General features: G+C 41.5%; 1 protein-coding gene across 2 annotated transcripts in view; it reads right to left on the reverse strand.

The window, feature by feature from the left end:
- Window positions 1-15,338, reverse strand: part of ASCC1 (activating signal cointegrator 1 complex subunit 1) — a 334,902-nt gene that overhangs the window by 161,773 nt on the left and 157,791 nt on the right. The gene's annotated exons all lie outside the window — the stretch shown is intronic.

The raw sequence follows: 15,338 nt of genomic DNA on the forward strand, positions 1-15,338 counted from the left end.
TGTATTTATAATACCAGCGCAAACAAATAAGGGTTATTGGCAGTAACATACTGTTATCAACAATATTACATCTTAAAAAGACCCTTTTCTTTACCCACCCAGGGCAGAATAAAATGTTAGCGCCCTTCTTCTCCATATGGAAGAAAATATATTTTAAATATATTTTAAAAATATTCTTCCCAAATATATTGCCATATATTTGAAATGCTACAATTTTGGCCATATTCAATATATTTCAAAATATATGTCATTAAATAATATGTATATATATATTATATACTGCATGTTGAAATGCATTTTTATTACAAAATATATGAAAACCATTTTTAAACATACATTTCAAATATACTGTATGTCTTTAAAAATACAAATTTACATTTTTGGAATGCATTTCCAAATATATGTAAAAATACATTTTAAAATGACCTTTTTATATGTTAAAAAAAATCTGAAGAATATATTTAAAAAATATATATTTTTAACCTCTTGGCGCTGGCCGAAAGCAAATGTGCGGCCTTCCGGCATCTGGGCTTAGACGCCGAGCGGCCGCACATTTGCGTTCCATTAAAAAAAATACATGCTGAAAGTACGTTCCCTGCGCGCTCCCAGCACACATGCCCGGTACTCACGGAAAGGTCCCGATCTCCTCTTTCGATCAGGCGGCGTGTTGCGGCAGTCACATGACCCTAAACCCCGCTCTGCCTCCTGGCTTCTGAAAACCCTTAAAGGGCCGGGAGGCGCCGGCGCCAAGGGGTTAAAAATATATTTCAAATATATTTTTCTTCCATGTAGGTCCCAAGAATCATTTACTCACCTTCATTTGCTACATCGTGACTTTGATTGACTGCTGGGACAAGGTAAAAGAGAACTATGGATTCCTTCCTTGGCCCCACATGGAAAAGACCTAATGTAAACCTTACTTTCCGGAACTACAATTCCAACCCAAGAAGTCCAATTTACCAAAGGATTTAAGAATGTTCACACATATAATATGTGACGAGTCACATTAATTATCCAAACAAGTGCAGATGAAGTAAGATTCTTTTTACATGATTGGATCACTGTAGTGAATCTTCACACATCTACATTGTAGTTGTCGAAACGTTTTCACATCCTTTAGTTAATCAGCTTCAATGAGCCTCACAGCTATACAAATTCTAAAAAAAGAAAAAGGACAACACGTATCAGATGAATAAAAAACAAAAATGTTACAACTGTTACAACTAATTCACATCAGCAGACAGAAGTATATTTATGAAATCAACAATAAACGTTTTTCCTACTGGCACCAAACACCACTGAAGATTTAAGTATTTTACCCTTATGCTTCATCTTTATGCTGGAGTGGATGTGAGACCAATGGGCATGTTTGCCCACATTTGGTGGTTCTGCTCAACTCTACAAGCCTTCTGGAAAAAACAGCACAATACTGGCCTCTAGATGCGTGATGTTACTTATTTAATTGTACAAGTCTTTCTGCAAGACAATACAAGTAAATCATTGCCCCATTTTTACAAAATGTAAATATCTCAATTTTCTGGAAATACCCTACATAAAAAATAGTTCCTGAAAGTTTACTTAATACGTCTTATGCAGGAGATTACCCAGGAGTTAAAAAGTACATAACATTTTTGGTGAGTTATGGACTGCCTGGATCAACTTTAACCACTAGCCTACTAGGCACTTATACCCCCTTCCTGCCCAGGCCAATTTCCAGCTTTCAGCGCTGTTGCACTTTGAATGACAATTGCACGGTCATGCAACACTGTACCCATATGAAATTTGTATCATTTTTTCGTGACAGAGCTTTATTTTGGTGGTATTTAATCACCTCTGGGTTTTTTATTTTTTCTTAAACCAAAAACCACTGAAAATTTTGAAAAAAAAAAATTTTTTTTCTTAGTTTTTGTTATAAAAATTTGTAAATAAGTGATTTTTCTCCTTCACTGATGTGCGCTAATGAGGCTGCAGTGATCGGCACTGATAGGCTGCACTGATGGACACTGATAGGTGGCACTGATGGGCACGGATGAGGAGGCACTGGCAGGTGGCACTGATGGGCATTGACAGGCATCACTGATGGGCAATGAAAGGCAGCACTGATATATGGCACTGTTAGGCGGCAATGACTGGCACTGTTAGGCGGCACTGACTTACACTGTTAGGAGGCACTGACTGGCACTGTTAGGCGGCACTGAAGAGTGGCACTTATTTGCATTGATAGGTGGCACTGATGGGCATTGACAGGCATCACTGATGGGCAATGAAAGGCAGCACTGATATATGGCACTGCTAGGCGGCAATGACTGGCACTGTTAGGCGGCACTGACTTACACTGTTAGGCGGCACTGACTGGCACTGATTGGCAGCACTGAAGAGTGGCACTTATTTGCATTGATAGGTGGCACTGATGGGTGACACTAAAAGGCAGCTCAGATGGGCACTGATATGTGGCATTGATGTGCACTGGTATGCACTGATATGTGGCATTGATGTGGCACTGATAGGTACTGGCATGTGGCACTGATCGGCACTGACAGCTGGCACTGATGGACTTTGACAGGTGGCACTGCTGGGGCTACACTGATCATCAGGGCACACTGATCATCAGTGCCCTGTGTTTACATGTGATCAGCTGTGATTGGACACAGCTGATCACATGACCGAGCCGACATCTTCGGCTCTTTCCATGATCAGTGATCCGCTGTGTCCGAGGTGAGAACCACCTTGCGTCTGTCATTGGACTATATGGCGGGTGGGAGGTGGTTAAACAAACTAATAATTACGTTACCATATCCCACGCCTGATTGAACTATTTTGTGCAAGTTACACAGCCATTTTCCACATATGTCTACTGTGACATTTGGGGTTGTATAGCTCAAGTGTAGCACTTGCTAGCGAGTACAGTCCACACCAAAATTTCCATTGTAAGGGCTTGTTGGCCCACGTTATTTAAAGAAAGGTTCACACAAAGCTCCATAATCCATGGTTTCCCACACAGGGGGTCTTCACCATTAGCACAAAAAAACATGAAATATCCAGTCTCCTGGCTCACTTTAGTAAAGGAATAGCCTTGAAAAAGTATTCATACCCCTTGAAATTTTATTATTTTTATTGGGATTTTATGTGATAGACCAACACAAAGTGGCACATAATTGTGAAGTGGAAGGAAAATTATAAATGGTTTTCAACATTTTTTACAAATAAATTTCTGAAAAGTGTGGCGTGCATTTGTATTCAGCCCCCTTTACTCTACTACCCCTAACTAAAATCTAGTGGAACCAATTGTCTTCAGAAATCACCTAATTAGTAAATAGAGTCCACATGTGTGTAATCTCAGCATAAATACAGCTTGTTCTGTGAAGCCCTCAGAGGTTTGTTAACCCCTTCACGCCGGCGCCTCCCGGCCCTTTAAGGGTTCCAGAAGCCGGGAGGCGGGGCGGGGTTTAGGGTCATGTGACCACCGCGACGCGCCGTCACATGATCGTGAAAGGTCCCAATCGAAAGAGGAGGTCGGGACCTTTCCATGAGTACCGGACATGTGTGCTGGGAGTGCGCAGGGTGCTCGCTCTTGGCACATATGTCCTTTTTTAATACAACGCAAATGTGCGGTCGCTCAGCGTCTAGGCCCAGATGCCGAGAGGCCGCACATTTGTGTGTGAAAAGGTTAAAGAACATTAGTAAACAAACAGCATCATGAAGGCCAAGGAACAAACCAAACAGATCAGGGATCAAGTTTTGGAGAAGTTTACATTAGGGTTAGGTTATAAAAAAATCCCAAGCTTTGAACATCTCACAGAGCACTGCTCAATTCATCATTTGAAAATGGAAAGAGTATGGCACAACTGCAAACCTACCTAGACATGGCCACCCAGATGAATTGACAGGCCGGGTAAGGACAGCATTAATCAGACAAGCAGCTAAGAGGCCCATGGTAACTCTGGAGGAGCGGCAGAGATCCACAGCTCAGGTGGGAGAATATTGCCACAGGACAAGTATTAGTTGTGCACTCCACAAATCTGGCCTTTATGGAAGAGTGGCAAGAATAAAGCCATTGTTGAAAGAAAGCCATTAGAAGTTCCGGTTGCAGTTTGCAAGAAGCCATGTGGGGGGCACATGTGGAAGAAGGTGCTCTGGTCAGATGAGACCAAAATTGAACTTTTTGGCCTAAAAGCAAAACGCTATGTGTGGCGGAAAACTAACACTGCACATCACCCTGAACATACCACAGTGAAACATGGTGGTGGGAGCATCATGTTGTGGGGATGCTTTTCTTTAGCAGGTAAAGGGAAGCTGGTGGTTTAGGGGGTCAGAACATGGCCAAAGGGAGTAAAAATATCCTGGCATCAGTAGGAGTTAACAATGTCCCATCTTTGGTATTAGGGGAAATATTAGTACCGCATCATTGATGTCAGTGAGAGGAATAGTGCTGCATGGTTGGTATCAGAGGGAGGCATAGTGCCTCATTGTTGGTATCAGTGGGAGATAAGCAGTAAACAATGTCCCATCTTTGGTATTAGGGAAAAAATTAGTACCCCATTGTTGGTGAGAGTTTGAGGAAGAGTGCCTCATATCAGTGTGAGGAACAGTACCCAAAGGGCCGGATAAAGGTATACAAAGGGCCACATTCAGCCCCCAGGCTGCATTTTGGAGACCACTGGTTTAGATAAAACAATATGCAGGTGTTAGAATGGCCCAGTTAAATTCCAGATCTAAATCCAACCGAGAATCTGTGGCAAGAGTTGAAAATTACTGTTCACAGATGCTCTCCATCCAATCTGACAGAGCTTGAGCTGTTTTTCAAAGAATGGGCAAACATTTAACTCTCTATATGTGCAAAGCTGGTAGAGACATCCCCAAAAAGACTTGGAGATGTAATTGCAGTGAAAAGTGGTTCTACAAAGTATTGACTCAGGAGGGCGGAATACAAATGCACGCCACACTTTTCACATATTTATTTGTAAAAAATTGTGAAAACCATTTATCATTTTCCTTCCACTTCACAATTATGTGCCACTTTGTGTTGGTCTATCACATAAAATCCCAATAAAATACATTTACGTTTTTGGTTGTAACATGAAAAATGTGGAAAATTTCAAGGGGTATGAGGAACTGTAGATAAAAACCCCCTGCTGCCTGGCCCTCAAGCTTGGATCTCTGTCTTTTCCAGCACAGACATGCACCCCTCTGGCTTGCACATGTGGACTCCTCGGGAGGGTGAAACCCAGAACCTTGGTCAGGTCACAACTAATACCAAATACCTGGACCCAGGACTGGAGATTTTGTCCCACCTGGATCGCTTTGAAATATCCAGGCTCCAGGTCCCCAACAATGGACTTTCTAAGCAATGAGGAAACTGAAATGCCAGTTTCCTCCTAATCAAGCAAACCCCCTTGAGCTCCTCAACCTGCCTAGTTGAGAATTCTGGGTTAACATCACCCTGGTAGGACATGGCACCCGCCACAATATGTAGGGAAAGAGTGTTAGATGTGAGTGTGTGTGAGTGAGAATATGTTTATAGTTCCATATTTTGATCAATACATTGATCCTTGTTAAAGTGGTAGTAAACAATATCTTAATTTTCTCAAATATATTTCATACAAATCCACTAGTTAATGGCCCTGTGATACATATTTAAGGAAATCAATTTTTTCTGTTGTCTTAAACCACCTACTGTGAGCTCTCAAATCTCCTCTTTTCCCTCTCACTTCTGTTTAAACAAGCAGTGTACACTAGTTGCGGTCATGTGCACTGCTTCATGCACACTGAAAATCCCACAGTCCATAATCCTTACTCTCAGTTTGTCTCAGGAGTGAGTGTGAGAGGGTGGCTACTTTCCTACATAAAGTGGGATCATGGAGAACAAACATAGCCACCCTCTGACGGGAAGTCAGATCACAGCAGCAAAAAAAAGGAATTTGGAGATATTAAGAAGGTTGAGAGCCATAAAAGGGTACATAATACATACTTAAATGGGGTTTTAATTTTATAAACTTGAGTTTAGTGCCAGTTTAAGTTTAGAACTATGTGATGTCTGGTATCTTTTAAACTGAATTACCTTTAAAAACAAAAATAATATTTTTCTTCTTCTATAGTCAGATTAGTAATGTGATATCTGGCTGCTTATAAACTGGCTTACTTTATTTTTCACTTCTAATTTGGCCTGTCAAAGGACGATGACAATTCTCACAAACATAACAGAGCAGCAAAGGGGCATGGAAGGATAGGGTACCACAAAAATAATGTAAGACAGCGTCAATTGATACATCACAGAACATCAAAGAAACCGTTATTATACAAAACACCCCTTTACATATTTACTAATTTAATACACTGCCACTGTGCAAAAGTAAATGACATAAACGGAATTCAGAAAGCAGTTTATCAAAACTACAAAGAAATTAGCTGTTTTTCTAGAGGTGTTTACCTTGCCAGCAGCAATACAGCTATTTAATTCAAAAGACGCATTACCTCTACATTGGGGCCTGAACCATTACAAAATGACAGCCTGTACCCTGCCTGCTTCCAGCTGGCAGCTGGTAATATTGCATCATAAGACTGTGAATGTTTTATGTTTTATACGTTATGAATTCAAATGAATGATTTTACAAGTTTATTACATAGCTGTAGACTTCAGTATCATAATAAAGATTAACAAAAACAAATGAATAAAACTGCAAAAGCCACATCTTTTCCTCCCTCCTACCTGTCCATCTACTCTCTTAGTTCATCTCAGTCTTAAAGCAAAGAAAAAAAAAACATAAAATCAGTATTAACTTATTAAAAGTTAAAAGTAAAAAAAAACAAGCTTTTACTGCAATTCTTACCCTTTATACAGAGTTGTTGCCTGCAGTATGTCTTTGCCTCCACAAGATAGCTTGGACAGCCAGCAACCCTCTTAATCTGAGCCCAGGCTGTCATGTAACCACACCCACACTGTCTCTGAACAGTTAAAGTGTTGCTAGACACAGGACCCTGCATTCACTATACCTAATCTCCCACAGTACACAGAACATGGAAATGCAATTATTTTAGTAAATATAAACTGCTAAATACCTTTTCTCATCAGCAGTTACAGCAGTCTTGTGACTTCTATTAGTGTCCAGCAAAGCACATGTTAAAGCTTGTAGGAGGGGTTTTCTTGTAGGATGCAAAACCCCTGACCTCTGTCTGGACAGTTCTGATTGGCCCTGTGCTGATCACATGCACTCTCCCAAGAAAAAAAAAAACTCTCTAGCAATACACACCAAACTGAGCATTTGCATGTGACTATGGGTTCAGTCTGTCTTATCAGGGGGACATTTGAACAAGAGGCGAGGCAGAGAAAACAGGATCAAACAGCATTTCACACACTGCAGCGATTTAACCCCTTAGATTTCACAGGGAGTATAACACACATGCTTTACTGCATATACAGACTGATTTTACTGTTGTGGGTTTAGTAACACTTTAAGGAGAAGCACCATAGTCATAAGCTCATCTCATTGTCAGTCTCCTTTCTGCTCCTGCCATCACCAAATCTGATTGACTATTTGTTGCTTTTTCCTCTCCCACTTAGTTATGCTGTACAAGGACTACAAAGGCAAAACACAGGTTACAAACAAACAAAAAAAAAACTGGTTAAGCAGAATATTCACTTTCCAGGTTGCTTTATTATGTACAAAATCTAGAAAAGTTTAGCTAATACTTTACTATCAAAAATAATAAGTCATGCTCAGTTACACAAAAAATACATTTAATGGTGTATCACTTTTGTCTGTTTTTTATCTCTGCCTAGAGCGCATGTTTCAAACACAAGGCACGCAGGCTGAATATGGCTCTCCAGGCCATTTCAAGTAGCCCTCACACTTCTCCTGCATCTGCAGCACCTTCTTCGTCTTAGCAGTCAGCAGTAAAGAGGAGGACAAAACTCCTCTGCTAGATCCTGCACTTCTCTGTACAGTCTTGAAGTTCGTCTCTGCCCCTCCATCTCAGCAGTTGGCAGCAGAGAGGAGTACAGAACTCCTCCTACAGATCCTGCACCTCTGTGTGCAGTCGCAGCACACCCTTGTCTCCACCTCCCCTGGTCTCAGCATTCAGCAGACTCCAGCCGCTGACTCCCGCCCTCCTCTGGTCCTCCTTCAGACCCTGAACTTTCTGCTTCCCAGCTCCGCAACCATCTTCTTCCTGGCAGCAGCACAAGGTAAGGAGGGGCACACTGCGATGTAACCAAGGGTGGGGGACTCAACTTCTGATGGTGGGGGCTCTTGACATCTGATGTAAGGGGGGTGGGATTCCCTGGAGAGCTTCTTTTTTTTTTTTTTTTTGCATTCTTTATTGGCCATCTGCCTAAAATTATGAGAATAATACAATTCTATGCCAGGTGAAAAGGAAGGTCGCACACTGCTGGTGTTATCCACAAGAAACTTTATTAGAGACTGTTTAGACAGAACACTATGGCAAATCCATGTTCGGTCTGAGCAGTCTCCAATAAAGTTTCTTTTGATACCCTCCTTTTCAGATTTGCATCATCTGATACAGGGGTGTGAGTGGGCTTAGTACCGGTCTGGACCTGCCCTTCACAGCTTAAGTTATTTCTAAGACCAGTAATAATAGAATGCAGAGGCAATTATTTGATATGATAAAGAGTGCATACAGTGGGGATCGAAAGTTTGGGGACCCCAGCTAAAAATTTGTATTCATGTGCATAAAGAAGCCAAGGAAAAATGGAAAAATCTCCAAAAGGCATCAAATTACAGATTAGACATTCTTATAATATTTCAACAAAAGTTAGATTTTATTTCCATCATTTACACTTTCAAAATAACAGAAAACAAAAAAATGGCATCTGCAAAAGTTTGGGCACCCTGCAGAATTTATAGCATGCACTGCCCTCTTTGCCAAGCTGAGACCTGCCAGTGTCATGGATTGTTCTCAATCATCGTCTGGGAAGACCAGGTGATGTCAATCTCAAAGGTTTTAAATGCCCAGACTCATCTGACCTTGCCCCAACAATCAGCACCATGGGTTCTTCTAAGCAGTTGTCTAGAAAACTGAAACTGAAAATAGTTGACGCTCACAAAGCTGGAGAAGGCTATAAGAAGATAGCAAAGCGTTTTCAGATGTCAATATCCTCTGTTCGGAATGTAATTAAGAAATGGCAGTCATCAGGAACAGTGGAAGTTAAAGCAAGATCTGGAAGACCAAGAAAAATATCAGACAGAACAGCTCACAGGATTGTGAGAAAAACAATTCAAAACCCACGTTTGACTGCACGATCCCTCCAGAAAGATCTGGCAGACACTGGAGTTGTGGTACACTATTCCACTATAAAGAGATACTTGTACAAATATGGTCTTCATGGAAGAGTCATCAGATGAAAACCTCTTCTACATCCTCACCACAAAAATCATCGTTTGAACTTTGCAAATGAACATATAGACAAGCCTGATGCATTTTGGAAACAAGTTCTGTGGACCGATGAGGTTAAAATTTAACTTTTTGGCTGGAATGAGCAAAGGTACGTTTGGAGAAGAAGGGGCACAGAATTTATTGAAAAGAACCTCTGTCCAAATGTTAAGCATGGGGTTGGATCAATCATGCTTTGGGGTTGTGTTGCAGCCAGTGGCACAGGGAACATCTCACGAGTAGAAGGAAAAATTGATTCAATAAAATTTCAGCAAACTTTGGATGGTAACTTGACGCCATCTGTGAAAAAGCTGAAGTTAAAGAGAGGATGGCTTCTACAAATGGATAATGATCCTAAACACACCTCGAAATCCACGGGGGATTACATCAAGAGGCGTAAACTGAAGGTTTTGCCATGGCCTTCACAATCTCCTGACCTCAACATAATTGAAAATCTATGGATAGACCTTAAAAGAGCAGTGCGTGACAGATAGCCCAGAAATCTCAAAGAACTGGAAGACTTTTGTAAGGAAGAATGGGCAAAGATACCTCAAACAAGAATTGAAAGACTCTTGGCTGGCTACAAAAAGCGTTTACAAGCTGTGATACTTGCCAAAGGGGGCTGTACAAGATATTAACTCTGCAGGGTGCCCAAACATTTGCAGACGCCATTTTTTTGTTTTCTGTTATTTTGAAAGTGTAAATGATGGAAATAAAATCTAACTTTTGTTGACATATTATAAGAATGTCTAATCTGTAATTTGATGCCTTTTGGAGATTTTTCCATCTTTCCTTGGCTTCTTTATGCACATTAATACAAATTTTTAGCTGGGGTGCCCAAACTTTCGATCCCCACTGTACATTTATATAGTCTTACAGATACAAAAGGCCTTTTGAAGGGAACCATAATGCTGATGTGGCCCGTGGTAAGATGGAGTTTGACACCTGTGGCCTATAGACCAAATTTAAAATCAGCTATTTATCATATTCATAGTATGGTTAGATTAGGTGAATGTCTAGACCCCCAGCACCCAATGACCTTCCTTTACCATTAAAGTGGAACAGCACTGCATCTAAGCACCACAAACCAAAATTGCTATTTAATTCATTATTAATATTCAAATCAAACTCCCCCATCCATCCATGTCTCCATGCTTTATTTTGCTGAAAAATCTTTTTGAAAAACACCCCCTGACATTTCTGGCAGTAGTCATCTTGAATAAGGAAAGATGATTCATGGAGCATTTACTTCCTGGAATCCATCTGCTCTTAGCTCAGGCATTGGCTGAACTGAGAACCCTCCCTCTTGGAATATGTGATATCATTTGCCTAGGCATTGAAACCAGGAAGTAACTGAGAAATATAAAAAAAAAAGAAAAAAAGTTTAAAACAAGTAAATATGGTATACTTTACTATTCGTTTACGAATGCTAGCAGCACGATGATTAAAAATAGTCAAAGTTGATAGAGTGAAGTTCCATTTTAAGATAAAACAAAATCTTCTGAACAAAGACACCTGTATCTTCCCTAATATCTATGCACAGGTTGGTAATTTTTCTCATTACATATACAGGCTATTTTTCCTGTTTCTTCCTCCCTAATTCCTCTGGCCTCACTGCTATACTACCATTCAAAGTATATCTGACTTCAGTTAATAGGCTCAATGATATAAAATACCAAAAAGACCTATGTTAGCCAGATACCATGTGATATTTTCTTTAGCTTTAAGACCCGAACACCACCAGGAAGCAAATGTTCACAGAAAAAAAAAAGGGTATGTTTTACTGAAAATAATAATGTGCTTTAGTAATATTGGCATTGTGCCCTTCCGATTCATGTGTATAATAAAAAAGAATTACATTCTCACAAAAGAATGTTTACTTTTTTAACACGTTTCCGCCGCGCTTATAGCAGATTGATGGCCGGGCGGTCGGCTTGTCCCTCTGAGTGGGAGTCATATAATGTCCTTCACATTGTGCTGCATGTGCGCGCCTCCCGATCCTATGTGAAGAGGAGAACCCGGGAACAGTGAGTTAACAGTTAACCACTTCACTACTGTGCACCACATTGCCTCTAATAAAGAGTACCTGACTGAGCCATCAGTGGATCTGTCAGATTAGCCCATCAGAGGATCTGTCAGTGCAGCCATCACTGGACCTGGCAGTGCAGCCATTAGTGGACCCATCAGTGAATCTGTCAATGCAGCCATTAGTGGACCTGGCAGTGCAGCCTATCAGTGGATTTTGCAGTGCAGCCATCAGTAGACCTGTCAGTGCAGCCTATCAGTGTAACCATTAGTGGATCTGTCAGTGCAGCCCATAAGTGCATCCGTCAGTGCAGCCCATAAGTGCATCCGTCAGTGCAGCCCATCAATGTAGCCATCAGTGCAGCCCATTAGTGGACCTGTCAGTGCAGCCCATCAGTGCATCCATCAGTGTACCTGTCAGTGCATTCACTAATGCAGCCCATCAATGTACCTGTCACCATAGCCATCAGTGCAGCCATCACAGAGTCAACATCACTGCAACCCATCAGCAGTGTACCCATCAGAGCCACCCATCAGCAGTTTACCTGTCATACAACCACAATCACCAGAGCTGCAATGTCCAAAAAATATTTTACTAGCGAGGAGGCATATAAACTTCTCAGTATGACAGATGAGAGCAGTGGGGAGCTCTCACCATCCAATTCCGATTTGGAATATGAGCTAGTAGAAAGTAGTGCGTCAGTGACCGAATTGGAGGAGGAAGCAGTCCCTCCTAAAAGGATACAATGCTCTGAAGAGCAGGCAACCACAAGCAGCGCCATACACCCCAATGATCCATCAGCAGACACCAATGGTGCTAGACCCCAGGATGAAAGGCCCAGTACCAGCACTGGAATATACCACCAGACTCCATGAATTAGGGCCCAAACATATCTTCCTGACACCCTGGCAAACCCATTATGACTGCCTTCAAGCTCAGGATCAGCTTCAATACCCCTTTTCACCGCACAGCCAGATGTACAGACCAATACTGATAGTTTTTCTGAAACTGATTTTTTAAATTTGTTTTTCCCTGACGATTTACTTCAATACATTGTGGACCCAACTAACCTTTTTGCCCAGCAATATATTGATAACAATCCCAATAAATCCTATGCCTGTCCTTTTCAATGGAGAAGTCTCACAGTGGAGGAGTTAAAATTGATTTTGGGCCTTACGTTTAACATGGGGATTAAAAAAAAAAAAAATTACATGCCTATTGGTCCACCAGCCCCATCCATCATATGCCCATTTAGTCAGCTGTAATGTCCAGGTCACGCTATGATCTGATCATACAATTCCTTCATTTCAATGATAACTTACAGTGCCCTCCCTGAGATCATCCAAACTAAGACAAACTATACAAAATCCGAACAAATTCTTTTGCTAAGAAATCTGTGGAACTTTATGTCCCTGGGCAATACATTTTTGTGGATGAATCCCTTGTCCACTTCACTGGCCGGCTAGGATTCAAGCACTACATTCTCAGTAAAAGGGCCAGGTATGGATTGAAGCTGAAAAAGCTCTGTGAAAGAGCTACGGGATATGTGCATGCCTTCCACATGTCTGAAGGCAAAGACTCCCAGCTCCAGTCCCCTGAGGGCCCAACCTACATCAGCACAAGTGGTAAACTTGTCTGGGACCTGGCATTCTCACTGTTCCAAAAAGGTTATCATATCTACCTTGATGACTGCTATACAAGTCTGCCCCTTTCGGGCACTTGTACCGTGAGAAAACCTTGGCCTGTGGTAAAACCCAAAAAAACAGAAAGGGCTTCGCACAAAGTTTTGTAACCACAAGGCTACAAAGGGGGAATCAGTAAGTATCAGAAACGAGAAAGTGTTGGCCATGAATTGGGGGGATAACAGAGATGTGTACATCCTGTCCACCATGTCCAAATTCACGGAAGACGCAGTTCCATCCAAAAACCTGAATGTATCTACGATTATAAACGGTTCATGGGAGGAAGGTGGATTTAAATGATCAGATGCTACAGCCCTATTTATCAACAAGAAAATCTCTCTGCTGGTATAAACAAAATTGCAATTTATTTTTTCCATTTGGACATTTAAAATGTGTTTGTCATCTATCAAAAGTCAACAGAAAGACCCACCACCTTCCTCAAATATATTGAAGAAATCATCACTGCCCTGATCTACCAGCAAGGATCCCCCCCCCAGAAAACATTCACTCTGAATGTGTGAGCAGACTTCACAAGCAACATTTTCCAGAAAACATTCCACCCACAGAATCAGGAAGAAGATGCTAAAAAAATGTCAGGTATGCAGCAGAGGAGGAGCTAGGAGAGACACGTGTGTTTATTGTCCCCATTGTCCCTTCCCACTGGTCCTATGCATCAGAGACTGCTTCCGACGTTATCATGTCACTAAAATATTAATTCCACTTATTTTTAACAGCCTGCCATTTCCCAGTTTCTAAAATCTCTGTGCTGATCATTTGCCTGCTGCCTTGATTGACCATGCCTCTGCCTTCCATGTTAACTAAACATGGCCTGTTTACTGATGATGCCTCTGCCTGCCTTCTGGATTGTTTCTAAACCACTTTTCTGCCTTCCACCTGAACTGACCCTGGCCTGTTTACCGACGATGCTTTTTTGCTGAAATTTTTTGCCTGCAGCTTGACCTGATCTTTTGCCCTGCTACTGTAGTAGTGGAATGCAAGATAGCACAGGGGTCTCACATATGTGAGGGGCTTCAGAGTTTTTGGTATTAACCAGGTTTTGCAATTCCCAGATCAGGGTCTGTTAGTCCGGAGGCTTCAAAGAGATTGGGTGGGGCAAAGCCTCTACCCCTGTGGCCAGGTCTTACCTGACCAAGGCCCTAAGCCTGATGTTCCTTCCTGTTGTCCAGACCAATACTGTGACTGTGCTGACCATATCTCTGCCTGCTGCCTGTAATGGCCCAGGACTTTTTTTTGGACCTGCCTGCTGCGTGGACTATTCGTTTGGCTGTTGCTGACCACATCTCTGCTTGCTTCCTGGACAAGTGTTCTCCTCTGCAGACAACTGCTCTACTAAAACCACAGGTAATCTTTTATTTACCCCTTGTTTAGCTAGGCTGTGAACAAGTCTCCTGCATATGGTATCGCCATACTCAGGAGGTGTAGCAGAATGTATTTTGGGGTGTAATTCTTGGTAAGTACATGCTATGTGTTAGAAATATCTTCTCATTTTTCAAAAACTTGTGGAAAAAAGTGACATTTTCAAAAGACTCTTTATGCCTCACAGAATATATGTTGGGGTGTTTGCTTTCCAAAATGGGGTCATTTTGTGGGTAATTCCATTGTCCTGGTGCTCCAGGTCTTTCAAAAATTTTTATAGGTAGCTAGGAAATTAGATGTGTAATTTATGCCCCTATAACATCTGAAGGTACTACTGGGACGTTGGTCCTCTGTGTGTGGCCAGACTGTGTAAAAGTCTCACATACGTGGTGTCGTCATACTCAGGATGAGTAGCAGAATGTATTTTGGGGTGTAAGATTTGGTATGTACATGCTATGTGTTAGAAATATCTTATAAATTGACAACCCTCAAGGGGTGTACAATCTAAGGTCCCTAACTCACATTCATCCATACACATACTAGGGTCAATTTAGACAGGATACAATTATTCTACCAGCATGTCTTTGGAGTGTGGGAGGAAACCGGAGTACATGGAGGAAACCCATGCAGACACAGGGAGAACATGCAAACTCCAGGTAGGTGGTGCTGTGGTTGGGATTCGAACCAACGACCCTAGTGCTGCCAGGTGCTAACCATTTAGCCACTGTGCTGCGCCCCATAACTTTCACACAGACTAAATAATATACACTGATCTGGGTTATTTTTACCAAAGAAATGTAGCAGTATAAATTTTTTTGCCTACATTTATGAAGAAAAATTACAATTTGAATAGATATTAAAAACAA

The sequence above is a fragment of the Staurois parvus genome, unplaced genomic scaffold (genome assembly GCF_062004578.1).
Source record: "Staurois parvus isolate SC_StPar_1 unplaced genomic scaffold, SC_StPar_1.0 ptg000094l, whole genome shotgun sequence".
Lineage (NCBI taxonomy): Eukaryota > Metazoa > Chordata > Amphibia > Anura > Ranidae > Staurois > Staurois parvus.